This window comes from Orcinus orca, chromosome 1, assembly GCF_937001465.1.
Source record: "Orcinus orca chromosome 1, mOrcOrc1.1, whole genome shotgun sequence".
NCBI classification, from domain to species: domain Eukaryota; kingdom Metazoa; phylum Chordata; class Mammalia; order Artiodactyla; family Delphinidae; genus Orcinus; species Orcinus orca.
In genome coordinates, this window is record NC_064559.1 from 66,725,525 (window position 1) to 66,737,611 (window position 12,087).

The 12,087-nt window shown below is 43.8% G+C and overlaps 1 long non-coding RNA gene across 1 annotated transcript; it reads left to right on the forward strand.

The window, feature by feature from the left end:
* Positions 1 to 4,011: 4,011 nt before the first annotated feature.
* Positions 4,012 to 10,570, forward strand: LOC125965156 (uncharacterized). Its single transcript, XR_007478736.1, has 3 exons — positions 4,012 to 4,094; positions 5,673 to 5,695; positions 10,428 to 10,570. It is a non-coding gene; the product is annotated as an uncharacterized LOC125965156 (long non-coding RNA).
* The last annotated feature ends 1,517 nt before the right edge of the window (positions 10,571 to 12,087 follow it).

Genomic DNA, 12,087 nt, shown 5'->3' on the forward strand with positions numbered 1-12,087 from the left:
TCAGCATAACAAGGCTCCCAGTTCTCCATGGCCTGTCCTGCCTTTCTGGATTTTACACTTTTTTCAGATGGCCCTTTTCACCGGGGGGAAGTGAGACTTCATTGTAGTGCAGATTTCCTTTGCAAGCTTGCTTGGTTGGCCAAAAAGTGCGTATGCGTTTTTTCCTGAATATATTCAGGAAAAAACGCATACGCCCTTTTGGCCAAGTGCATCATTGTCGACGTTTTGCCTCTTTTCCTATGCTTTAAATGCAATTCCAGTCTACCTCCTGAAATCGGTTTCCTGCAATTCTGCCCCGCTTTCAAGTCCTCTTGGCAGGCTTACTTCAGTATATTTTTGGACGATAGCTGTCATTTATAACTCTGCAGGTTTGTGAATTACAGTGCCCCTGAGCTCCTTTCTTCAACTCGCTTTCTTGTGAGCTGGCCGCAACACCGCAGGATTGCTTCAGGCCCTAATCTGGTTCCGGCACTGCACGCTGAGCCTTTAGTTAATTCCTCTTCCTGGTGGGAAATGAGAGTTAAATTTGCCCGTGCAGACACGTCCAGCTAGTCTCTCATTGGTTCTCCCTATTCCTGTTTATCTTCCGCAGAAATTGCAAACTGGGCCAAACAGGAGGTTAAAGGCACTGACTCTCCAAGTCGGGAGAGTGTTAGTAAAGCATCTGGAATACTGCACCCGAGTACCAGGGGACGAGAACTGAGACATATTGGAACACGTCTCCCGATCACTCGGTTGATCATACTCTGCGTTCCACATGCATGTTTTAGCTGAAGGAAGAATCCTTTAAACCTGGAGAGTTGAGACCCGTGGAATGGGTACCATGCAATATGACTTCAAAGGGTCTTCATTTGCTCACCGAACCTCTCCAATCCTATCACTGCTGCGTTTATGCCCCTGTACACACACTTGATTCTCTTTCCGAGACAAGCAATCCATAGGTTTTCAGATACTTACTAGTCAGGTACATTCTTAGGCGTTTAATATGGGGGGTTGAGTCCATTTCGTTGAGCAAGGAGTAGCTCTTGTCTATTACATATTTGGCTTAAGGAACTTTATCTGTACTCATTTCAATCTCTGCTTTTATGCAGGACCCCTACTCACCTTTCCCCTTAAGCAAGCATAAGTTGGTTTTCTACATTTGAGAGCCTGTTCTGTTTTGTAATCCAGTTCCTGTGTAGCCAAGTTTACATTCCGTGTATTAGTGATATCTTATGATGTTTCTTTTTCTGTGTGACTTATTTCAGTTAGAATCATCATACCTGAATCCACTCTATGCTGCTACGGGCCTGATGACATAGATTTCATTGCTGAGTGATATTGCATTGTACGTAAGTACCACAACTTCTTTATCCATTTTTCACTTTCTGTGATATTGAACTTGTACCATAAACGAGGATCCTGTAAACAGAGCTGTACCAAACTTTGGGGTGGCTGTGTCTTTTTTATTTTAATTTCCCTAAGCTATAGGACCATAAGTGGAAGTACCCTAGGCTCTGTTGTTTTGTTTTTTAGATGTTTCAGGAAACACCATACACTTCTCCCGAGTGGCTGTTTGCAATTTACATCCCACCCATCAGCATAACAAGGCTCCCAGTTCTCCATGGCCTGTCCTGACTCCTGGATTTTACACTTTTTTCAGATGGCCCTTTTGACTGGGAGAAGTGAGACTTCATTGTAGTGCAGATATCCATTGCAAGCTTGCTTGGTTGGCCAAAAAGCGCGCATGCGTTTTTTCCTGAATATATTCAGGATAAAACGCATACGCACTTTTTGGCCAAGTGCATCATTGTGGACGTTCTGCCTCATTTCCTATGCTTTAAATGCAATTCCAGTCTACCTCCCGATATCGGTTTCCTGCAATTCTGCCCCACTTTCAAGTCCTCTTGGCAGCCTTACTTCAGTATATTTTTGGACGATAGCTGTCATTTATAACTCTGCAGGTTTGTGAATTACAGTGCCCTGAGCTCCTTTCTTCAACTCGCTTTCTTGTGAGCTGGCCGCAACACCGCAGGATTGTTTCAGGCCCTAATCTGGTTCCGGCACGGCACGCTGAGCTTTTGGTTAATTCCTCTTCCTGGTGGGAAATGAGAGTTAAATTTGCTCGTCCAGACACCTCCAGCTAGTCTCTCATTGGTTTTCCCTATTCCTGTTCATCTTCCGCAGAAATTGCAAACTGGGCCAAACAGGAGGTTAAAGGCACTGACTCTCCAAGTCGGGAGAGTGTTAGTAAAGTGTCTGGAATGTTGCACCCGAGTACCAGGGGACGAGAACTGAGACATATTGGAACATGTCTCCCGATCACACGGTTGATCATACTCTGGGTTCCACATGCATGTTTTAGCTGAAGGAAGAATCCCTTAAACCTGGAGAGTTGAGACCCGTGGAATGGGTACCATGCAATATGATTTCAAAGGGTCTTCGTTTGCTCACCGAACCTCTCCAATCCTATCACTGCTGCGTTTATGCCCCTGTACACATGCTTGATTCTCCTTCGGAGACATAGCAATCCATAGGTTTAAAGATACTTACTAGTCAGGTACATTCTTAGGCGTTTAATATGGGGTGTTGAGTCTATTTCGTTGAGCAAGGAGTAGCTCTTGTCTATTCCATATTTGGCTTAAGGAACTTTATCTGTGCTCATTTCAATATCTGGTTTTATGCAGCACCCCAACTCACCTTTCCCGTTAAGCAAGCATAAGTTGGTTTTCTAAATTTGAGACCCTCTTCTGTTTTGTAATCCTGTTCCTGTGTAGCCAAGTTTACATTCCGTGTATTAGTGATATCTTATGATGTTTCTTTTTCTGTGTGACTTATTTCAGTTAGAATCATCATACCTGAATCCACTCATTATGCTGCTACGGGCCTGATGACATAGATTTCTTTGCTGAGTGATATTGCATTGTACGTAAGTACCACAACTTCTTTATCCATTTTTCACTTTCTGCTATATTGAACTTGTACCGTAAACGAGGTTCTTGTAAACAAAGCCGTCCCAAACTTTGGGGTGGCTGTGTCTTTTTGATTTTAATTTCCCTATGCTATAGGACCATAAGTGGAAGTGCCCTAGGCTCTGTTGCTTTGTTTTTTAGATGTTTGAGGAAACACCATACACTTCTCCGGAGTGGCTGTTGGCAATTTTTATCCCGCCCATCAGCATAACAAGGCTCCCAGTTCTCCATGGCCTGTCGTGCCTTTCTGGATTTTACACTTTTTTCAGATGGTCCTTTTGACCGGGGGGACGTGAGACTTCATTGTAGGGCAGATTTCCTTTGCAAGCTTGCTTGGTTGGCCAAAAAGTGCGTATGCGTTTTTTCCTGAATATATTCAGGATAAAACGCATACGCCCTTTTTGGCCAAGTGCATCATTGTGGACGTTCTGCCTCATTTCCTATGCTTTAAATGCAATTCCAGTCTACCTCCCGATATCGGTTTCCTGCAATTCTGCCCACTTTCAAGTCCTCTTGGCAGCCTTACTTCTGTATATTTTTGGACGATAGCTGTCATTTATAACTCTGCAGGTTTGTGAATTACAGTGCCCTGAGCTCCTTTCTTCAACTCGCTTTCTTGTGAGCTGGCTGCAACACCGCAGGATTGCTTCAGGCCCTAATCTGCTTCCGGAACGGCACGCTGAGCCTTTGGTTAATTCCTCTTCCTGGTGGGAAATGAGAGTTAAATTTGCCCGTCCAGACACCTCCAGCTAGTCTCTCATTGGTTTTCCCTATTCCTGTTCATCTTCCGCAGAAATTGCAAACTGGGCCAAACAGGAGGTTAAAGGCACTGACTCTCCAAGTCGGGAGAGTGTTAGTAAAGTGTCTGGAATGTTGCACCCGAGTACCAGGGGACGAGAACTGAGACATATTGGAACATGTCTCCCGATCACACGGTTGATCATACTCTGGGTTCCACATGCATGTTTTAGCTGAAGGAAGAATCCCTTAAACCTGGAGAGTTGAGACCCGTGGAATGGGTACCATGCAATATGATTTCAAAGGGTCTTCGTTTGCTCACCGAACCTCTCCAATCCTATCACTGCTGCGTTTATGCCCCTGTACACATGCTTGATTCTCTTTCGGAGACATAGCAATCCATAGGTTTAAAGATACTTACTAGTCAGGTATATTCTTAGGCGTTTAATATGGGGTGTTGAGTCCATTTCGTTGAGCAAGGAGTAGCTCTTGTCTATTCCATATTTGGCTTAAGGAACTTTATCTGTGCTCATTTCAATCTCTGGTTTTATGCAGCACCCCAACTCACCTTTCCCGTTAAGCAAGCATAAGTTGGTTTTCTAAATTTGAGACCCTCTTCTGTTTTGTAATCCTGTTCCTGTGTAGCCAAGTTTACATTCCGTGTATTAGTGATATCTTATGATGTTTCTTTTTCTGTGTGACTTATTTCAGTTAGAATCATCATACCTGAATCCACTCATTATGCTGCTACGGGCCTGATGACATAGATTTCTTTGCTGAGTGATATTGCATTGTACGTAAGTACCACAAATTCTTTATCCATTTTTCACTTTCTGTGATATTGAACTTGTACCGTAAACGAGGTTCTTGTAAACAGAGTCGTCCCAAACATTGGGGTGGGTGTGTCTTTTTGATTTTAATTTCCCTAAGCTATAGGACCATAAGTGGAAGTGCCCTAGGCTCTGTTGCTTTGTTTTTTAGATGTTTGAGGAAACACCATACACTTCTCCGGAGTGGCTGTTGGCAATTTTTATCCCGCCCATCAGCATAACAAGGCTCCCAGTTCTCCATGGCCTGTCGTGCCTTTCTGGATTTTACACTTTTTTCAGATGGTCCTTTTGACCGGGGGGACGTGAGACTTCATTGTAGGGCAGATTTCCTTTGCAAGCTTGCTTGGTTGGCCAAAAAGGGCGTTTGCATTTTTTCCTGAATATATTCAGGATAAAACGCATACGCCCTTTTTGGCCAAGTGCATCATTGTGGACGTTCTGCCTCATTTCCTATGCTTTAAATGCAATTCCAGTCTACCTCCCGATATCGGTTTCCTGCAATTCTGCCTCACTTTCAAGTCCTCTTGGCAGCCTTACTTCTGTATATTTTTGGACGATAGCTGTCATTTATAACTCTGCAGGTTTGTGAATTACAGTGCCCTGAGCTCCTTTCTTCAACTCGCTTTGTTGTGATCTGGCCGCAACACCGCAGGATTGCTTCAGGCCCTAATCTGGTTCCGGCACGGCACGCTGAGCCTTTGGTTAATTCCTCTTCCTGGTGGGAAATGAGAGTTAAATTTGCCCGTCCAGACAGCTCCAGCTAGTCTCTCATTGGTTCTCCCTATTCCTGTTCATCTTCCGCAGAAATTGCAAACTGGGCCAAACAGGAGGTTAAAGGCACTGACTCTCCAAGTCGGGAGAGTGTTAGTAAAGCATCTGCAATGTTGCACCCGAGTACCAGGGGACCAGAACTGAGACATATTTGAACACGTCTCCTGATCACACGGTTGATCATACTCTGGGTTCCACATGCATGTTTTAGCTGAAGGAAGAATCCCTTAACGTGGAGAGTTGAGACCCGTGGAATGGGTACCATGCAATATGACTTCTAAGGGTCTTCATTTGCTCACCGAACCTCTCCAATCCTATCACTGCTGCGTTTATGCCCCTGTACTCACGCTTGATTTTCTTTCAGCGACATAGCAATCCTTAGGTTTTAAGATACTTACTAGTGATGTACATTATTAGGCGTTTAATATGGGGTTTTGAGTCCATTTCGTTGAGCAAGGACTAGCTCTTGTCAATTAAATATTTGGCTTAAGGAACTTTATCTGTGCTCATTTCAATCTCTGGTTTTATGCAGCACCCCAACTCACCTTTCCCCTTAAGCAAGCATAAGTTGGTTTTCTACATTTGAGAGCCTGTTCTGTTTTGTAATCCAGTTCCTGTGTAGCCAAGTTTACATTCCGTGTATTAGTGATATCTTATGATGTTTCTTTTTCTGTGTGACTTATTTCAGTTAGAATCATCATACCTGAATCCACTCTATGCTGCTACGGGCCTGATGACATAGATTTCATTGCTGAGTGATATTGCATTGTACGTAAGTACCACAACTTCTTTATCCATTTTTCACTTTCTGCGATATTGAACTTGTACCATAAACGAGGATCCTGTAAACAGAGCTGTACCAAACTTTGGGGTGGCTGTGTCTTTTTTATTTTAATTTCCCTAAGCTATAGGACCATAAGTGGAAGTGCCCTAGGCTCTGTTGCTTTGTTTTTTAGATGTTTCAGGAAACACCATACACTTCTCCCAAGTGGCTGTTTGCAATTTACATCCCACCCATCAGCATAAGAAGGCTCCCAGTTCTCCATGGCCTGTCCTGCCTCCAGGATTTTACACTTTTTTCAGATGACCCTTTTGACCGGGGGGAAGTGAGACTTCATTGTAGTGCAGATTTCCTTTGCAAGCTTGCTTGGTTGGCCAAAAAGCGCGTATGCGTTTTTTCCTGAATATATTCAGGATAAAACGCATACGCGCTTTTTGGCCAAGTGCATCATTCTGGACGTTCTGCCTCATTTCCTATGCTTTAAATGCAATTCCCGTCTACCTCCCGATATCGGTTTCCTGCAATTCTGCCCCACTTTCAAGTCCTCTTGGCAGCCTTACTTCAGTATATTTTTGGACGATAGCTGTCATTTATAACTCTGCAGGTTTGTGAATTACAGTGCCCCTGAGCTCCTTTCTTCAACTCGCTTTCTTGTGATCTGGCCGCAACACCGCAGGATTGCTTCAGGCCCTAATCTGGTTCCGGCACGGCACGCTGAGCCTTTGGTTAATTCCTCTTCCTGGTGGGAAATGAGAGTTAAATTTGCCCGTCCAGACAGCTCCAGCTAGTCTCTCATTGGTTCTCCCTATTCCTGTTCATCTTCCGCAGAAATTGCAAACTGGGCCAAACAGGAGGTTAAAGGCACTGACTCTCCAAGTCGGGAGAGTGTTAGTAAAGCGTCTGCAATGTTGCACCCGAGTACCAGGGGACCAGAACTGAGACATATTTGAACACGTCTCCTGATCACACGGTTGATCATACTCTGGGTTCCACATGCATGTTTTAGCTGAAGGAAGAATCCCTTAACGTGGAGAGTTGAGACCCGTGGAATGGGTACCATGCAATATGACTTCAAAGGGTCTTCATTTGCTCACCGAACCTCTCCAATCCTATCACTGCTGCGTTTATGCCCCTGTACACACGCTTGATTCTCTTTCAGAGACATAGCAATCCATAGGTTTTAAGATACTTACTAGTCAGGTACATACTTAGGGGTTTAATATGGGGCGTTGAGTCCATCTCGTTGAGCAAGGAGTAGCTCTTGTCTATTACATATTTGGCTTAAGGAACTTTATCTGTGCTCATTTCAATCTCTGGTTTTATGCAACACCCCAACTTACCTTTGCCCTTAAGCAAGCATAAGTTGGTTTTCTAAATTTGAGACCCTGTTCTGTTTTGTAATTCAGTTCCTGTGTAGCCAAGTTTACATTTGTATTAGTGATATCTTATGACGTTTCTTTTTCTGTGTGACTTATTTCAGTTAAAATCATCATACCTGAATCCACTCATTATGCTGCTACGGGCCTGATGACATAGATTTCTTTGCTGAGTGATATTGCATTGTACGTAAGTACCACAACTTCTTTATCCATTTTTCACTTTCTGTGATATTGAACTTGTACCGTAAATGAGGTTCCTGTAAACAGAGCCGTCCCAAACTTTGGGGTGGCTGTGTCTTTTTGATTTTAATTTCCCTAAGCTATAGGACCATAAGTGGAAGTGCCCTAGGCTCTGTTGCTTTGTTTTTTAGATGTTTGAGGAAACACCATACACTTCTCCTGAGTGGCTGTTAGCAATTTACATCCCGCCCATCAGCATAACAAGGTTCACAGTTCTCTGTGACCTGTCCCACCTTTCTGGATTTTACACTTTTTTCAGATGGCCCTTTTGACCGGGGGGAAGTGTGACTTCATTGTAGTGCAGATTTCATTTGCAAGCTTGCTTGTTTGGCCAAAAAGTACGTATGCGTTTTTTCCTAAATATATTCAGGAAAAAACGCATACGCCCTTTTTGGCCAAGTGCATCATTGTAAACGTTATGCCTCTTTTCCTATGCTTTAAATGCAATTCCAGTCTACCTCCTGAAATCGGTTTCCTGCAATTCTGCCCCGCTTTCAAGTCCTCTTGGCAGCCTTACTTCAGTACATTTTTGGACGATAGCTATCATTTATAACTCTGCAGGTTTGTGAATTATAGTGCACCTGAGCTCCTTTCTTCAACTCGGTTTCTTGTGAGCTGGCCGCAACACCGCAGGATTGCTTCAGGCCCTAATCTGGTTCCGGCACGGCACGCTGAGCCTTTGGTTAATTCCTCTTCCTGGTGGGAAATGAGAGTTAAATTTGCCCGTCCAGACACCTCCAGCTAGTCTCTCATTGGTTCTCCCTATTCCTGTTCATCTTCCGCAGAAATTGCAAACTGGGCCAAACAGGAGGTTAAAGGCACTGACTCTCCAAGTCGGGAGAGTGTTAGTAAAGCGTCTGGAATCTTGCACCCGAGTACCAGGGGACGAGAACTGAGACATATTGGAACACGTCTCCCGATCACACGGTTGATCATACTCTGGGTTCCACATGCATGATTTAGCTGAAGGAAGAATCCCTTAAACCTGGAGAGTTGAGACCCGTGGAATGGGTACCATGCAATATGACTTCAAAGGGTCTTCATTTGCTCACCGAACCTCTCCAATCCTATCACTGCTGCGTTTATGCCCCTGTACACACGCTTGATTCTCTTTCAGAGACATAGCAATCCATAGCTTTTAAGATACTTACTAGTCAGGTACATTCTTAGGCGTTTAATATGGGGTGTTGAGTCCATTTCGTTGAGGAAGGAGTAGCTCTTGTCTATTACATATTTGGCTTAAAGAACTTTATCTGTACTCATTTCAATCTCTGGTTTTATGCAGCACCCCTACTCACCTTTCCCCTTAAGCAAGCATAAGTTGGTTTTCTAAATTTGAGACCCTGTTCTGTTTTGTAATTCAGTTCCTGTGTAGCCAAGTTTACATTTCGTGTATTAGTGATATATTATGATGTTTCTTTTTCTGTGTGACTTATTTCAGTTAAAATCATCATACCTGAACCCACTCATTATGCTGCTACAGGCCTGAGGACATAGATTTCATTGCTGAGTGATATTGCATTATACGTAAGTACCACAACTTCTTTATCCATTTTTCGCTTTCTGCGATATTGAACTTCTCCCGTAAACGAGGTTCTTATAAACAGAGCCGTCCCAAACTTTGGGGTGGCTGTGTCTTTTTTATTTTAATTTCCCTAAGCTATAGGAGCATAAGTGGAAGTGCCTTAGGCTTTGTTGCTTTGTTTTTTAGATGTATCAGGAAACACCATACACTTCTCCTGAGTGGCTGTTGGCAATTTACATCCCACCCATCAGCATAACAAGGCTCCCAGTTCTCCATGGCCTGTCCTGCCTTTCTGGATTTTACACTTTTTTCAGATGGCCCATTTGACCAGGGGAAAATGAGACTTCATTGTACTGCAGATTTCCTTTTCAAGCTTGCTTGGTTGGCCAAAAAGGGCGTTTGCATTTTTTCCTGAATATATTCAGGAAAAAACGCATACGCCCTTTTTGGCCAAGTACATCATTGTGGACGTTCTGCCTCATTTCCTATGCTTTAAATGCAATTCCAGTCTACCTCCCGATATCGGTTTCCTGCAATTCTGCCCGACTTTCAAGTCCTCTTGGCAGCCTTACTTCAGTATATTTTTGGACGATTTCTGTCATTTATAACTCTGCAGGTTTGTGAGTTACAGTGCCCTGAGCTCCTTTCTTCAACTCGCTTTCTTGTGAGCTGGCCGCAACACCGCAGGATTGCTTCAGGCCCTAATCTGCTTCCGGCACGGCACACTGAGCCTTTGGTTAATTCCTCTTCCTGGTGGGAAATGAGAGTTAAATTTGCCCGTCCAGACACCTCCAGCTAGTCTCTCATTGGTTCTCCCTATTCCTGTTCATCTTCCGCAGAAATTGCAAACTGAGCCAAACAGGAGGTTAAAGGCACTGACTCTCCAAGTCGGGAGAGTGTTAGTAAAGTGTCTGGAATGTTGCACCCGAGTACCAGGGGACGAGAACTGAGACATATTGGAACATGTCTCCCGATCACATGGTTGATCATACTCTGGGTTCCACATGCATGTTTTAGCTGAAGGAAGAATCCCTTAAACCTGGAGAGTTGAGACCCGTGGAATGGGTACCATGCAATATGATTTCAAAGGGTCTTCGTTTGCTCACCGAACCTCTCCAATCCTATCACTGCTGCATTTATGCCCCTGTACACATGCTTGATTCTCTTTCGGAGACATAGCAATCCATAGGTTTAAAAATACTTACTAGTCAGGTACATTCTTAGGCGTTTAATATGGGGTGTTGAGTCCATTTCGTTGAGCAAGGAGTAGCTCTTGTCTATTCCATATTTGGCTTAAGGAACTTTATCTGTGCTCATTTCAATCTCTGGTTTTATGCAGCACCCCAACTCACCTTTCCCGTTAAGCAAGCATAAGTTGGTTTTCTAAATTTGAGACCCTCTTCTGTTTTGTAATCCTGTTCCTGTGTAGCCAAGTTTACATTCCGTGTATTAGTGATATCTTATGATGTTTCTTTTTCTGTGTGACTTATTTCAGTTAGAATCATCATACCTGAATCCACTCATTATGCTGCTACGGGCCTGATGACATAGATTTCTTTGCTGAGTGATATTGCATTGTACGTAAGTACCACAAATTCTTTATCCATTTTTCACTTTCTGTGATATTGAACTTGTACCGTAAACGAGGTTCTTGTAAACAGCGTCGTCCCAAACATTGGGGTGGGTGTGTCTTTTTGATTTTAATTTCCCTAAGCTATAGGACCATAAGTGGAAGTGCCCTAGGCTCTGTTGCTTTGTTTTTTAGATGTTTGAGGAAACACCATACACTTCTCCAGAGTGGCTGTTGGCAATTTTTATCCCGCCCATCAGCATAACAAGGCTCCCAGTTCTCCATGGCCTGTCGTGCCTTTCTGGATTTTACACTTTTTTCAGATGGTCCTTTTGACCGGGGGGACGTGAGACTTCATTGTAGGGCAGATTTCCTTTGCAAGCTTGCTTGGTTGGCCAAAAAGGGCGTTTGCATTTTTTCCTGAATATATTCAGGATAAAACGCATACGCCCTTTTTGGCCAAGTGCATCATTGTGGACGTTCTGCCTCATTTCCTATGCTTTAAATGCAATTCCAGTCTACCTCCCGATATCGGTTTCCTGCAATTCTGCCTCACTTTCAAGTCCTCTTGGCAGCCTTACTTCTGTATATTTTTGGACGATAGCTGTCATTTATAACTCTGCAGGTTTGTGAATTACAGTGCCCTGAGCTCCTTTCTTCAACTCGCTTTGTTGTGATCTGGCCGCAACACCGCAGGATTGCTTCAGGCCCTAATCTGGTTCCGGCACGGCACGCTGAGCCTTTGGTTAATTCCTCTTCCTGGTGGGAAATGAGAGTTAAATTTGCCCGTCCAGACAGCTCCAGCTAGTCTCTCATTGGTTCTCCCTATTCCTGTTCATCTTCCGCAGAAATTGCAAACTGGGCCAAACAGGAGGTTAAAGGCACTGACTCTCCAAGTCGGGAGAGTGTTAGTAAAGCGTCTGCAATGTTGCACCCGAGTACCAGGGGACCAGAACTGAGACATATTTGAACACGTCTCCTGATCACACAGTTGATCATACTCTGGGTTCCACATGCATGTTTTAGCTGAAGGAAGAATCCCTTAACGTGGAGAGTTGAGACCCGTGGAATGGGTACCATGCAATATGACTTCTAAGGGTCTTCATTTGCTCACCGAACCTCTCCAATCCTATCACTGCTGCGTTTATGCCCCTGTACTCACGCTTGATTTTCTTTCAGCGACATAGCAATCCTTAGGTTTTAAGATACTTACTAGTGATGTACATTATTAGGCGTTTAATATGGGGTTTTGAGTCCATTTCGTTGAGCAAGGACTAGCTCTTGTCAATTAAATATTTGGCT